This window comes from Anabrus simplex, chromosome 2, assembly GCF_040414725.1.
Source record: "Anabrus simplex isolate iqAnaSimp1 chromosome 2, ASM4041472v1, whole genome shotgun sequence".
Taxonomy (NCBI): domain Eukaryota; kingdom Metazoa; phylum Arthropoda; class Insecta; order Orthoptera; family Tettigoniidae; genus Anabrus; species Anabrus simplex.
This window is the reverse complement of record NC_090266.1, coordinates 976,291,447-976,307,449: the sequence shown is the minus strand read 5'-3', so window position 1 is coordinate 976,307,449 and position 16,003 is coordinate 976,291,447.

The following is a 16,003-nucleotide window of genomic DNA, read 5'->3' as shown; positions in this document are numbered from 1 at the left end:
GTGAGTTTGAAATTATAAGATGAACCTCTTCTATAGCATGTGGATAGAAGAGAATAACTATTTATCATTAGACTAAAGTTACGATGTTCTGAAGAAACCAAGTTTCAACCTATTGAGGTCGGACATTGCTGAAAGTTTGAAATTATAAGATTAAACTCTTCTACAGCATGCTGGTTGAAGAGAATAACTATTTATCATTAGACTAAAGTTACGATGTTCGGAAGAAACCAAGTTTCAACCTATTGAGGTCAGACATTGCTGTAAGTTTGAAATTATAAGATTAACCTATTCTATAGCGTGCGGATTGAGGAAAACGACTATTTATCAATAGACTAAAGTTGCGATAGAAAAGTTCGAAACATACTTTAAAATGTACGCGCTGCAAACTGTTACTCAGATGAATAAGATGCGTGCGTTCAAGTCTGAAACTCGAGCGATAATACTCTGGTCGTAACTAAAAAGAACAAACATATATGAATGTAGTGTAGGGTACGTCAGCTAGCCTAGCTATCTTCACAACTCACAGTTCGAAACATACCTGAAAAATGCACGTGCTGCAGACTGTTACTCGGATGAATAAAATGCGTGCGTTCATGCCTGAAACTCGAATGATAATATTCTGGTCTTACCTAAAAAGAACAAACATATATGAATGTAGTGTAGGGTACATCAGCTAGCCTAGCTATCTTTACAACTCAAAGTTCGAAACATACCTTAAAATGTTCGCGCTGCAAACTGTTACTCGGATGAATAAAATGCGTACTTTCAAGCCTGTAACTCGAACGGTACCTAAAAAGAAAAGAAAATATATATGAATGTAGATGTTTATTACCTAGCGTAGAAGTTGCTTTGCAAACAGTAACTAACAGTTCAGGCTTACCTTAAGTTGAAAGCTGAAGAATAATATTCACAGCAGACAGTACTTAGACGGGGGATGTGCACGTAATAAACACACACACAGAACTGTGAACGCTTCGCGCAGACTGCAGCGAGTAAATATGCTGCTTGTTACCAAGCGGATTTGAAAGTCGCTGACAACAGCAGTACAGTTGGAACGAAATGTTTATGCAACAAGAGCTCTCCTGAGTGCCTTACGCTGAGTTCTGCAGGTTGAAGTATTTAAGCCGGGATCGAACCTGCTGTTGATGACGAGGTGTCAGAAATTAAGAGTTCTGCAGCGGATCGAGCCTTAGAAAGTTAGCGCGGGATACTCGACCTCTGGACTTAAACGGGAGGGTACTAAGATAAGCAAGAAGCCGACATCCGCGGTATTCCTTACCTGTAGGCACTTAAAGGTATTGAGCTAAGACCGCATCCGGCTGGATCATGTAATTACACGTTATGACGATCGCGCAGGTCCCTCGCCTAGCATTTGCTTTTTTACAGATTCCGTCAGTAGGGGTTCGAAACCGCTATCTCCCGAAGTAGCGAGAATTATTGCGGGTACAAGAGTGTTGAGGGTGATTCATTTGACGGGTGGAGGCGATCCTACTGTTGCATATTACATTCTCAGGTAGCTTCGAATAACCAGAGGGCGTGCAAAAAGCCATCATTAAGTAAGGGCATATAACGCTGTTGAAGGGGACGTTAAACATTGCGCAGACTCCTTGGAAAATGATTGTAAGTACGAGATGTTGATGGCGATTCATCTGTCGGATGGAGGTGCTAAGCTGTGTGCAGGCTTCTTCGGTAGGATTAGGCTATGTGCCGGCACCGAGATTTACCCTCTCCCTACTGTTGTATATTACATTCTTATGTAGTTTCGAATAACCAGAGAGTGTGCAAAAAGCCAGCATTAAGTGAGGGTATATAACGCTGCTGATGGGGGCATTAAACCTTGTACAGGCTCCTTCAACAGGAGTAACCTATATGCCGGCGCCGTGCAGGCTCTTTCAATAGGAGTAGGCTATGTGCTGGCACTGTGTTTTAACCTCTCCGTACAATCATAATATTTTATCTTAGGAACTTACACCAGCTAAATGCTACACGGCTAAGAAAACGCTCTTTGAGTTACAAGTAGCTTTTCAGCACGCAGTGTCCTCGCTGTTCGTTCAAGGTTACTACATCCGGAAGACGAGTGTACAATTTCAGTCAACGCATGCATTCCTGACCTCGCTCAGACTGACTGCGCCGATACAACTTCAAAGACAGTGTTCTAAGCAGTGGAACAAAAATGTAACCTGGTGTGAGCACATAGCATGTTCCTAAAGCTTAACACTGTAAATGTTTTGAGCTCCTGTTTTTACAGCTAGATGTGGTTCCTAACGTAACAGGGCCGGGATTAAAAATATATTTCACAGCCGAGTGCCCCGTCCTAACATGGATTTTAAATCGCAAGAATATGTTTTACGGCCGGTTGCCCTTCCTGACGCTGAAATACCGGGATTTAGCCAGTTACCCTTCCTGATGTAACAAGACAAGGATTTATTTTTAGACTGCACTTAGCTAGAAATAGCTACACGAAATTATTATATAGAAAGAGAATTGCCGGCTCCTACAGTTTGGTTTAGTGTGCTTGCCTCTCACCCGGCAGTCTCGGGTTCGATTCTCTTGGGATTAAAAATATGCTTTACAGCTGAGTTCCCTCTCCTGACGCAAGAGTTTAAATCGCAAGAATCTGTTTTACAGCCGATTGCCCTTCCTGTCGCTGAAAGGCCAGGATTTAGCCAGTTACCCTTCCTGATGTAACAAGACTGGGATTTATTTTTAGACTGCACTTGGCTATCAATAGCCACACGAAATTATTATATAGAAAGAGAATTGCCGGCTCCTACGGTTTGGTTTTGTGTGTTTGCCTCTCACCCGGCAGTCTCGGGTTCGATTCTCTTAGAACGAAGGTGCACCCCAAACACATCATTCAATGTTCTGATCATATGTTGTATCGAGTACAGTGTTCAATTATATTCTTAATCACTTCTTTTGTAATATAATCTTCAAGTATTCGATAAAGCTATGCCTTAACAGAGCGGGGAAAAGGAGGTTAACACAATCGCTATCTTAGGCAAGCCGTTCAGAACTGTAGTCTTTTCTTCTCCTAGAACAAACGTATTCCTTGACATGTTCTTTTTAAATTGTCCCCTACTACGATCAAGAGCGCAGCACGCTGCTCTCAGATGGCGGATGTAGAATTTGCCACCACCACATGTCAAAGAATAAAGATGCCAACACGATGCTCTCTTGGCAGCTTTTCAAATTGTCTGCCACCACAGAGTGCGGCACTACGCTCTCTTGATTAAAGATTGTGGATGACAGCTGACGGAATTGCCCGCAAGAGTGCGGCACGGTGCTCTGTAGTTTAATGATGGCGGATGACAGCTGACGAAATTGCTCGCAAGGGTGCGGCACGGTGCTCTGTAGTTTAAAGATGGCGGATGACATCTGATGCAAGAGGGTAGCACAGTATTCTGTGGTTTAAAGATGGTGGATGACAGCTGACGAAATTGCCCGCAGAATTGCAGCACGGTGCTCTGTCGATTAAAGATGGCGGATGACAGCTGTGACGTAGAAATTGCCTACTACTACGATAAAGAGGGCAGCACGGTGCTCTGTAGATTAAAGATGGCGGATGACAGGTGACGAATTTGCAGCTACTGCGATAAAGAGGGCAGCACGGTGCTCTGTAGTTTAAAGATGGCGGAAGACAGCTGACAAAAAGCGCGTAGTTTATTTCCAAACAAGAGCATGGAGAATTTTTCAAATTGCCGCTACTACATAGATGGTAGCACGGTGCTCAAAGATGGCTGCTGTCAAGTGGAATTGCCTGCCACCACAGGTATCTAGCTAAAGAGGGCAGCACGGTGCTCAAAGATGGCTGCTGTCAGAAAGCATTTTTCAAATTAGCCGCCACCACATTTCAAAGGTAAGTAGCTAAAGAGGGCAGCACTGTGCTCTCTTGAATAAAGATGGCGGATGACAGCTGTCAGAAAAAAGCACGTGAGTTTGTAGAGCACGTGGAATTTGCCACCGCCACAAAGAGGGCAGCACGGTCCTCTCTGGATTAAAGATGGCTGATGACAAAAGCACGTGAGTTTGTAAATCACTTCGACTTTGCCGCCACCACATAGAGTGCAGCACGGCGCTCTCTTGATTAAAGATGGCGGATGGCAGCTGTCAAAAAAGCACGTGGATTTGTTTATCTCACGCTAGTGAAGTTAAGTTCGTAGCACTAAGGTTTAGGCCCGTTAAGTTAGCAGCACTGCGGATCACAGGTGACGAATTTGCTGCTACTGCGATAAAGAGGGCAACACGGTGCTCTGTAGTTTAAAGATGGCGGATGACAGCTGTCAGAAAAGCACGTGGATTTGTTCACAAATTCAAATTTCGCGCTAGTGAGGTTAAGTTGGTACCACTGAGGTTTAGGTCCGTCAAGATGGCTGCAGTGAGGTTAGCGATGCGTTGTTGTCTGTCAAAGAGCACGTGGCTGTCAAAAACACGTGGATTTGTTTAGCTATTCAAATCTCGCGCTAGTTAGGTTAAGTTGGTACTAGTGAGGTTTATGCCCGTCAAGATGGCAACAGTGAGGTTATCGATGCGTTGTTGTCGATGACAGCTGTCAAAAAGCACGTGGCTTTGTTTACAAATTCAAATCTCGCGCCAAAATTCAAATTTCCCGCCAAAATTCAAATTTCCCGCGGGAGGAGGAGGCCGCCGAACTGTCCTATTATACTACTTACGGCCACCATTCATTAATTTAACTTAATTCGTCGTAAAACGAACACGTTTACATTCAGTAAGTCTTCATGCGTCAGTTGCCGGCTGTGAGGTGTCCAGGTGAGTGAAGAGTTCCATCATTATTTACTGGCTGAGATGCATTCAACAACAGATTCTTCCTTGCTGCTTGCAACTGCCTTTCTTTATTCAAGTGCCTGATGCGAATTAATATCCTCGTACTTGTATAAAAATTAATTATATTTTCATGCACCTGAGGAAACTTTGCTTTAATAACACGAAGTTTTAATCACATTTTCACACTGCGAAATGTCGTGTCTATGAAAACCAACAAATCACAACACCACATTTTTGCTCAAACTCACTAAATGTAAGGGCCTTCGCCTTCCAAATCTTGAGAACTTCTTCCGTAACAAATCTTACTAGTTTGTTGCTTCGTAACAAGAAGTGAAGCACTTAGACAGCACGCTTTCCACCTTCTGTCTTACGACACGTTTTGTCAGTGCTTTGGTTAATTTTCTTTTCTTTTGCAACATGTGCCTCCGAGCTTTGCCTTTCTCCGCGCTGCACCATACTTTCTAAATCAATTTTGTGGACTGCATTTTTCTCCTTTAGGATTTATATTTCGGTTTTCAGTCTTTTAATTTATCCGCCCTTTAGTCTCAGATCAGGCAGTTCACAGATGGGCTCTGCAATTTTTCAGTTGCTCCAGTTTCCCTTTTTTGGGGGATACAGACAACAAGGTTACAATTGCTCTCTTTCACACATCTCTGTGTTGATAACGTTGAACACGATCACGTACAGCCTAAAAAGAATAATATAAACTTGTAAGAAATAAAGTGGGTAACTGGCACTGTTTCACATTTTCTTTTCTATTTCTAAGTAATCTAACTCGTGTAACACCCTGGGTCCTATAGTTGGACATTGACTGTGTTCTACGTGTTCTAATATACCGATTTACCAAACCAGTCTGGTCGGACTCCGTTCCAATCGCATCGCAAGATTGAATTTCGTGGTCGAGACCGGAATATCGGGGATGGTAGTAAATAACGCAACCACTACACCAACGATGCCAGCTTTTTTATTTCTAATAAATGAGAAATTATAATTGAAAATGAAAACCTACAACCTGTTTTCATGTCCTTGACCTGGTCAGGGATGTAATGAATGAATCATATATAGGCTATAAGTACAATGGGGTCGCTTGTATACAGAACTGTCTTTGCTCCTCTACTCTTACGCGATCTGATCGTCAGTTGCTTTCAGCAACTTACGAAAAAATAAATGAATAAATGTGTGATGTTTATCTAATTTAGTATAATAAAACAATATACAATTTTTCATATTTCTTATCATCATTATTATCATTATTGACATTATTATTAGTGATTTTCGAATATTACAAGTTAAACTATTTAAGTAAAATAAACATCATAGCATTCTTGTATTATTAGTGATTTTGAACATTTCTGAAAATATTTTACAAATTTCTTATTTTGAAACAAAATATAACGTTACATTTTGTATATGTAATTGATATTTTACATCTTGAATACAGAAACATGGCACTTTTATGAAATGATGATGTAATAATATTTTGTAGATAAACTTCCCCTTTTTACAGATAATTATAATATTTACATTAATAACAGTTTTATCAATATTATTTACACATGGCATAACAATGAGCTATATCTTGTTGTACCCCCATGGTACACTCGTGAGAGAATTACTATTCCACACACTGAACCCATAATTCTACCATGATAAATATTGCAGATAAATATTGCAGATAACTATTGCAACTACAAATAATTATTGGTGCAGCCATATTCTTTATTGCGAGATTATCTCAACCTTCTTAACCGTGAGCAGTTACCGTGGGACCGTACTCACCATGGCGAGCGAGCCAACCGATCGTAAATTGTCGGGACATTTCGGCTGATTTCGAGTATTAAATAATTAACAATCTATAGTAAACTTTCACAACGAGAGATTTTGGCAACATAATTAATCAAGGAGTAGAGAACTTGAATTTGTAACAAATACTAAATGAAGATAGAATCCACAGGATGGAAATGAATGTAATTAAGCCTGGAGAAAGGTCGGCTTCTGTATCGGCAGGTTAGCAGCACGTGCCGAGGTCAAACCCTCAAAAAGCCCGCGAAGTCACATGCATGAAATTAATTAATTATGGCCTTTGAAAGTATGGAAAAAGTATGAAAACAACACCATTGTGAATTGGATTTATAATTGAATTTTTGGAGTCAATTTTAGGAAGATTTGTCCAGCGGTTATGAAATTATAAGATTGGACCCCAAGACTTCATGACTTGCGTAGCGTCAATCTCAGACCTTATAAATAGACCCCCCCATGCACATTCACACACAAGGACAAGCTGACTGTCGTAGCGGAAGGACGTACGTGCCTCTCGCTCCGCTTTCTCTCTCCTTTCCAGGCGCTCAATACTTCTCAAGTTCTAACCAGGCAGCTGTACTTATTAGTACGACTTCGGAAGAGCATTTGTCTGAGCTGAGCACTTCTCAGTGCTTGCTCGTCGCTTATCTCTTTCAGGAGGACCTGGATGACGACGAGGGCGAACGCATGTTTTGCGTCGGACAACGAGCCAGCGGCGGACATCAGGACGACGACGTCGGACAACGAGACGGACTGGGACGCCTACAGGGACGGGTGCAGCCTCCCTGACGGCTTCGTGTTCCGAGAGAGCTCCGCCACGCCGGTGGACCAGGCTCTCAGCATGTACTACAGGCCGGAGAAGGACGCAGCCACTGAGCGGGACAATGTCCTGCACATGATGCGTCAACCCGTGTCCAAGAGGGCCAGGATCTCCCCTACACAGCACGTCGAGAGCTTCCTCCCTGGAGGCTTAAACATCAGGGGCCACAGGCAGGAGCGCCCGGACAATATCGCGAGGGAACTCTCTCAGATATACCAGGTCATCCGGCTGCCAGGCAGAGACGACGCTCCAGGGATGTTCGACGCCTACAAATGGAGGCGCTTTACCAGCACGGCCGCCATCCAGACGGACAGGAGGGGCCGATGGGCGAGGAATAAGGCGGTTAACACCGACTTAGTCCTCCCGTCCACGTCGGAGACCAGCGACGCCACCACGGAGGTGGAACATGCCGCCCCCTGGCGCCGCGATTGTGCGATCCAGGTTGAGCGGCTCGGAACTGCGAAGTGGACGCAGACCGCTCCTCCAAGGACCACCTTCAAGAAATGTTCGCAGACACAGGCCTACCAGGAAGGGCCTGTTACCCGGGGGAAATCCAGGAAAGCGCCCGCGAAGGTGGACTCCAGCACAACAGTGGAGCAAGACGCCCCCTGGCGTTCTGAGGCTGCTGTCCATGCTCAACCTGCCAGCATGTTCGTCGAGCTGCAGACCTCGATGTGCGCCCCACAGGACCGGGAACGCAGTCGAGTGTTTGCACCGACCGACGCCACCGCCGACAACCAGGAGAAGGACGAAGACGGCGACGCAGTGGAGCCAGCAACAACCCTGGTGTCACCCGGCCGGGAGGAGGGCCACCAGGACTAGGCCTCTTCCCCTGCCGAGAAGAAACCCCGGGAAGAAGACGACGCCGGACCAGGAAGAAGGCGACGCCGGCCAATCAGAAGACAGCCGCCCAGCCGCAACCCAGGACTGCTCCCAGGACAGCAGTCCAACGAGGAGCCGATCAGGAGAGAACCTCACCGGATAGCGGCAGTCAGGTGAGATTAAAACGTCCCCCTGAGCAGCTCTTGCAGTGTTTCCGCTGTCTGAGGTGGGGCCACCGTCAGGAGGGGTGTGGGCTCCAAGTGAAGTGCGTTTTGGTGGTGATCATCACTACACGGCCTGCGCAACACTTAAGGAGGCGCCGGTGTGCGCCAAATGCGCTGGGGGCCACCCGGCCTCCCATCGCAGTTGCCTAGTCTACCGGGCCATGGCGCGGGCAGAGAGGAAGGAGGCGCGGACTCATGACCCACCCCCTTCCAGGAGGCCCCGTCTCGGTGGGCTTGGCCTCATTCTCCGGGATCGGAGACTGGGTACGAGGGACTTCAAGGAGGTGGTGCCGTGCGGCGGACCCGAGTGGTACTCGACGCATGGCTCCACAGCCGGCAAGGCCCGCGCTAGTCAGGGCAGTGCCCAGACGGACTGATCCCCTGGCAGACGGAACGGCGAGACTACGGTTCATGGATTGCTGGTGCTTGATACCTATTCCCAACTAACACTATCACTGGACCTTTTTTCCAGCCCACATACTTGCATGTGCTATCAAAATATGTCAGGTTTTACATGTAGGCTATTTCTCTTTCTGCCTATGTGGTTTTTCTCTGACCCTTCAACACCATACATCAACACCATCTTACCTAGCACAAACTCTTGCCGTGGTAGCGAGTCTGACTCGGAAACCGGCAGATACTCCTTGTATCACTTCCCACTCCTCCCTGCTATCTCTTTCTTCTTCTCAGAAATAATAGCATGTCGGAGGACATGTAGATTGAGTCGATGGTCACGCGGGGGGAACGCGCTTCGGGGGCCCCCCGAAAAAAGACATTCACGCACTCTCTTTGAAAGTTCGGGCGAAGGAACCCGCCCTGCGTCTCTCCGAGAAGAAGTTCGATAATTGTTTCCTCAGAATAAATTGTGATATGTATTCACGTAGGTGATTCGAGTTAGAATATTTAATGGAATTGATATAAAATTCCTGAAATTCCGCCGGCGAAAACCGTGAAAGCATAGATATTTTTCACTAAACTACGTAGCTATCTTTAATTTTTAATATTGCATGTTGTAAATCAATGAAGGGAGTTTGGAGACTAGCCAGAGAGAGGTCGAGTCTGATATCTCTTGAACACCTGGCATAACTGAAGGGTGAGAAAAGTATCTCTCATAAACAGTTCGTTGCTGCCCGGCAGACGGAAAGTACATTCGCGTGGTGATAAGCGAGAATAGTGCGTATTTTGTGTTGTTAAAATTAATAGCGAGTGTAAAATGTGTGTAATTGTAAGTAATGTGTATGTGTATGTTCAGTCCACAGCCCTAAGGCTGGTTGAATCCTCAACAGTTCCACCATCAGCTGCCATAGATGGCCTAGGCATCACTGAAGAGGCGTACTAGGGAAATGATGAGAGAGGTAGTTTCCCGTTGCCCTCCTCACCGGGCCAGGAGTTGCGATTATATATTAGCATATCAGTCTGCCAAGCCCACAGAAATGCTTGCACCTACTGACCCTATGAGCAACATTTTCACACCATTCTTAGCAGGGACTGGCTGCATAAGGAATGACATTACTAGCATTGCTCATCCCTCAGTCACTTTCAAATTGTCAAAGCCAAGGATAAGACAGAGAGAGATCAATGAACGTAACAAAATTGCTCTAGCCTATACCAGAAGACGTAGTGCACTATAACACTAGGACCTGCCAGCAAAGGCAGTATTCTCATTTATTCTCCAGTCATGTGGCTGAATCTGAGACAAGCTGGCTAGCATGAAGCCAGGACTCAAGGATGACTTCATTAACAGGTCTGTCTACACTGTATTAATGTTGTAGTTAGATTGTAATTGCTAGCCTCACTAAACTTACCAATGCGTGTGTCGAATAAGTATTTCAAAATGTTCAGGCGGAGTGTCTATTGTTCTTGTCGGAGTGCGAAACTCTTAAATACGTTTAAAATAACGTTAAGAAACGATCGAATGAGAAGTTTAAATACTGTGCTAAAAATCAATGAAATATTGTTCAAGCTGATAAAAGTTATGAATATGATAACGATAATGGAATCGTGGTGAACAAGATAAATTGAAATGTCATACGAGTTCAAATAATAATAATAATAATAATAATAAGAAGAAGAAGAAGAAGAAGAAGAATAAGAAGAATAATAATAAGAAGAATAAGAATAAGAATAAGAATAATAGTAATAATAATATTTACACCAGGATACATTTTTCTATGTTACTACATGTATTTAACAGTAATGTCGAGTGGGATTTGCGATTTTTCCGAAATCCAGTGAAGTCTGACAAATTTAACATTCATTTTTGGGAAGATTATATTTTGTGACGCCGTGTATTGGTGATACAGAAAATCACGGTATGCATATTTTGTTCTTGAGGTCGGAAAGATGTAATGAAGTAAATTAAAATTGTCTTAAGTCTTATAACGTTTTTTATCACCGGATTATCTTTACCTGAAAGTTTGGACAGGAAGAAATAGATTGTGTTGGAAATGGATGTAATGAGAATAGTTAGGAAGGCGTTGAAGGCAGAGGAATCCTGTATTTTATGCGCGTAGCCGTGATGATAGGCTATGTTTGTCGATGGAGAAGAATTTTTGAGACAGGCTGTATGTAAAAATGTGATGTTTCTGAGACAGGCTGTATAAGAAGTCCTGTTAGCAATCCGGAACAGCTGACTGATTTAATGGTGATCAGAATCTAAGTGAGCGCATTGTAATGCATATTATCATTTCAAGTCTAGAATCTCCCATGGTAACCAATTTATGTAGAAGGTTGTAGTTCTTGACAGTTAAGTCCAAATGACGATTCTATGTAAAACCAGCGTATTGCCTTTTATGATAGTTGACCTCACGAACAAAGTGCATTCTGGAACACGGTTGAGGTGTTATCTGACTATTGTAACAAAATTCCATTCTGTATATTTTTACAAGACGAAATTATCATTTAATTGGAACCATCGTGGGACAGAATACTGGAAGTCATGAGAGTGATAGTCTGGCTTGTGTAGATCGATGGGAAATTGCTTCACTGGATAGTTCATGGATATAAAGGTTTAGAACGTTGAGATGGTAGGCCGTTCGGAAATCTCATGTTTGAATTACACTGTGAATTCCGTGATGGCGGTGATTACCGTTTCGTTAACATTTACGTAAAGTTAGATGATTGTTGAATTTATACTTTATTTTCTGAACTTCACTGCGTGTGTTGAGATTGTATTTGAATCATAAATTAAAGTAGCCAGCTGTTGTTAATTTCAATTTCACGTTTTTATTGGAAGGAATGGGCACAGTTGTATTTCCAGACTTGAGTTCATTCTGTGGCAAGTGTCATTTCATTGTGTTAGAGTTTCAACAAGGTTTAAGGTTAAATATTAGCGATTGTGTTTGAAGATTCGATTTCGCCTGACATTGTAGAGGATGATTTCCTAGTTTTCGTTCAACGATAGGTTTAGGATATTGCGCGTATCATATGAATATACGGATGAGTAGATATCCCAGTTTACGCTCAACGATAGATTTATGATGCTGCGTGTGTAAATTTTTTTTGTTAGGATGTGTAGACACTGCGTAGGCTCGACGACGGTATTAGGGTATCGTCTGTATATAGTCATGTCTTATATTAGATCTTTTGTGAATTGACTTGAACTATGTTAGTGTCTGCAGTAGTGAATGCAAATGCGAAGAGTGTTAGCAAAGTATTATTGAGGCCATGTTTCGGCATAATCCTTACAAGCCAGAAGTTGTTTCCATAATAGCATGGAACCAATAGTGGCATAAATGTGAGGGCTGTCCAGCGTGGATACGTAGCTAATGGAGATTGATTATTGCTGTTTGCCACACACCTTCAGGTTCAATGAAGTTAAGTTTGTTTTATTTTCTCGACTTAGTAATTTATCGTTCAGATGTCCGATATCCATTGATAGTACCGTGTGTTGACACTTAGCTGATTTACATAGGACTTGTGCTACGAATGCGGTATCGATTCGTCAGCTGTTAATGCATTTTTATTTTCAATTTCTCGTTCTTTCACTTTATGTTATGTGAGACATTGGTCTACCAATTATTTGTAATTTGGTTTAGTGGGACACACATAGGTAGACATATTTGTAATGGTAGTCGTAGATTGAAAATGGAAAGATTTGCTTTGATTTAGTTTGTCGTGTGGACTTGTAAATTAATTAAATTTAACATAACCGTTTTATATCCTGAAAGTTTGTTTTATAAGAATATTTTTCAAGTGACTTATCAGTTTTCTTTAATTTCAGTGTTTAGCAATCCTTCTAAATGCATAATGAATAAGTGTTTTCTGCATTTCCCAGTTTTGTTCCTTCATAACGACGTAACGTTAGATCCTCTCGGATCAATTTGTTGTTGGTTCCTTCTAAACAGCTGTTTGGGTGATGCATGTTTCAGCATCGGGATTATTCCGTAACTTAGGGGTGGCACGAGATGGCAATACATGATCGAATTTTATTTTAATTGCGACTATTGCTGTTAACTTGTAGTGAAGACCATGCTTTCTAGTAATATTTCACAACTTATCCAAAGCAAATGATGGTCAATTTGGTTAGATTAATGGTCCATTCGGCGGGTGTTCCAATATCCGATAGGGTATCAAATTGGTGGATAACCTTAATTAAATGTAAATCTGGACATTTACTTGTTGAAGGTCAGATTTTTCACAGATCCGGTGGATTAATTCTCAGTTATCGTTTGGATCAATGGTGCCCGATTTTCAGGTTTTACTTCCGTTTTCTAGTTGTTGTTGTTGTCCACGAATTTCATGATATTTTTACTTTCCTCTGAAACAATCTCAGACAATATTAAGAAGACAACATTCACGCATTGCAATGTGACTGCTTTAAAATATTATAAATAATTAAATGATTTGATGGATGATTTTTATAAACATATTTTTGCATTGATATTCGAATAAAACTTAGTAAGCACATGTTGCTCCTCATTTAAATTAGTTAGGCTCTCTTCTGAACCCCATCGTTTGGTCAATATAGTGACAGAAATAAACCCGCTACGACCCTAAGATCTAAGAGTTCGATATTGCTCTATTGCAGCAGCTATGGCAGACGACCAACGATGGAACGGTATGTTCAAAGTTTCAACACGTTTATCATCAAATGCAGATAGTGAACATTTATTTTGCTCAATGCTAAAAACATGTCTGAGTGATTGTATTCTTTTCTGCGTACAAAAAGCGTCATCTTAAGATGTTAGCTCATTAGGATAGGGTTGAACACGTAAATGGCTAACTACGCTTGAACGGACACCTTTTCTTTTTTACAGATCTGAATTTTCAGTCCTATAGGCATACTTTTTGGTGCTAATCCAATAAACTCTGTCATAATATTCATACCACACTCATATTTCATAAGCCCTATGACATTTTGTTCAGTGGCGTTATGTGAAATTGATTACAAAGTGAAAAAGAAGAAGTGTCAAAGTATTCAGAATGGCTTCGCATGACATCGTAAACGTCTGTATTCCGAATATGATAAATCAAACCATCTGTACCTATATAAAAAGGTGTAAGATTTGAAAACTGCTGCTTTGCAAATCCATAATGAAAATAGTACATTTTTAATTTTGAAAAACCTAGTGTACCGGGTGGTACACCTCAACTCCGCTCATTCAAAATAAGCGCCTTAATTAACTTCTCTATCGACAAAAGTTGAAACTGATACTACATGAATTTCGAACTTTAATCAGATGTCACTACTGAAATAGTAAGTAATTGCTATTATTAAGTTTCCTGAACTGATTGAATTTCTCCTTGTTTTGTTTGGCTATACATCAAGATGTTTGGACATTTTTAGACAGATGTCACTACCAAAAAAAACTGATCATGCACTCTGGTGCAAGGTGGAAGAACTTATGACTTAAAGAAGTTTCGTATTTCTAGGTTGTCCATAACTGACTCTATGTTCATTTATTTTTGGGCTGGCAACACTTCTTTTCCTTTCCGCCAGTTTTGAATCTAGCCAATCAGGAATTTTTGTAATTAATTTTCAACCAATCCCACATTTCTTGTACACTTTGAAACGACAATAAAATTTGAGAGGGTGTGGTCGGTTCAGTCTTGAATTCTATCGAACCTTCCCTGAGGGTATATAAGTTGCGGCTTTTCGTGTTTCCTTGTCAATTAATGGCCGTTTTTCTAAGTGTGTGGGTTAAGGCAGAAGGCGGCGCGCCTCTTTCTTCGGCCGGCAGAACATCTACCAGGTAATGGCCACGTAAATTCTATCTTTCTTGCTGTCTCCGCAACTTTATCTGACGGAAGGTCCGAATCTTAACTATGTAACATTCTTTTCTAAGATGTAAATTTTCTTTCGGCTAATGTAAAACTTAATTCAATCTTTAACTGTAAATCCGGGATAGAGTGTGAGTTACCCTCTCGAGATCCTTTTCATCTTGGTTTGAGGTGACTGCGATTTCGCAACCTTTCTTTCCTGTAATGTATTACAGTTATTTCCATACTCGCCACCTCAGTAGTTTGGGACTAGCCCCAGTTTCATCGGCCGAGAGCCCTGTAGGTTTTTATATTTCATTATCTGTGAGCGCAGTGTATGCCTCCATTCTGGTTGTGTTCGGGCCGTTTATTTAACCTGTTTTTTCTCAAAGGCCCTGTAGGATGGGTACTAGATACCCCTGTATAAAACAATTTCTATTTGTAATTCGTGCCTTGTGAGGCCAGAGAGAGTAACATTTTGATGTAATATTGCCTTGAGCGGCCTGTAAGAAACTGAGAGCCTGTTAGCTCTTTTCAAAGTTTTGTAATAGTAAAGAGTGCCCCTGGAAGGCTAGATATTGTAGTTAGGGAGCAAGTGCTCTTGAATTAGGGGATTTCTGCCCTTGAATAAATTGTTCCTTATTTTGAATTGAAGTTTTGTAAACTGGATCCGGTATCTCTGAAATTGTAAAACTAGGGGCTTGAAGCCCAAAATTGTTAAAGTTCTGAATCTTGGATTTTTCCAAATCTGGTTTCAAGATTGGCATTGTACCTGACTGTTACTTCGCTTAGTGGATATTTGTTTGCTTTTTAATATTGAAAGAAATATAACTTTTGTTAAAATTTTAATTCAGTTCTTGATATTGTAGTTAGACTCGTTCAAGGCCGCACCTTCTTTCACCATCTCTGCGTTCCACACATACCCCGGAACATCTAGTATGGCCATTCCCAAATAAATTGGCTTCGCATAAACGATCTCACTTTTCACTTCAACAGTAATAAGGTCAAGACCAATGACATGATAGGATTTAAAATTTGGCTTTGATACGTAATAGCGTGCTCTATACCATCCATCTCATTGATTAATTAAATAAATGTCGCGATGTTTGCGTACATTTTCCATATATAGTGTTATTCATGGGTTTGAAAAACGTACTCTGAAATGTTGTTCTAGCACGTTGACGATGTTCTGTATTCAAATCCATGTACGGTTTAAGCCATTCTTCCTGCTTAAACACGATTATACGGTGATTACACTCTAATTATAAGCCGTACTCTAGGCATTGATCAGGACATTGTATGCGGATAACATACCGGTTCTTTGGAAAAGTTTGGCTGGCAGTTTTCAGTG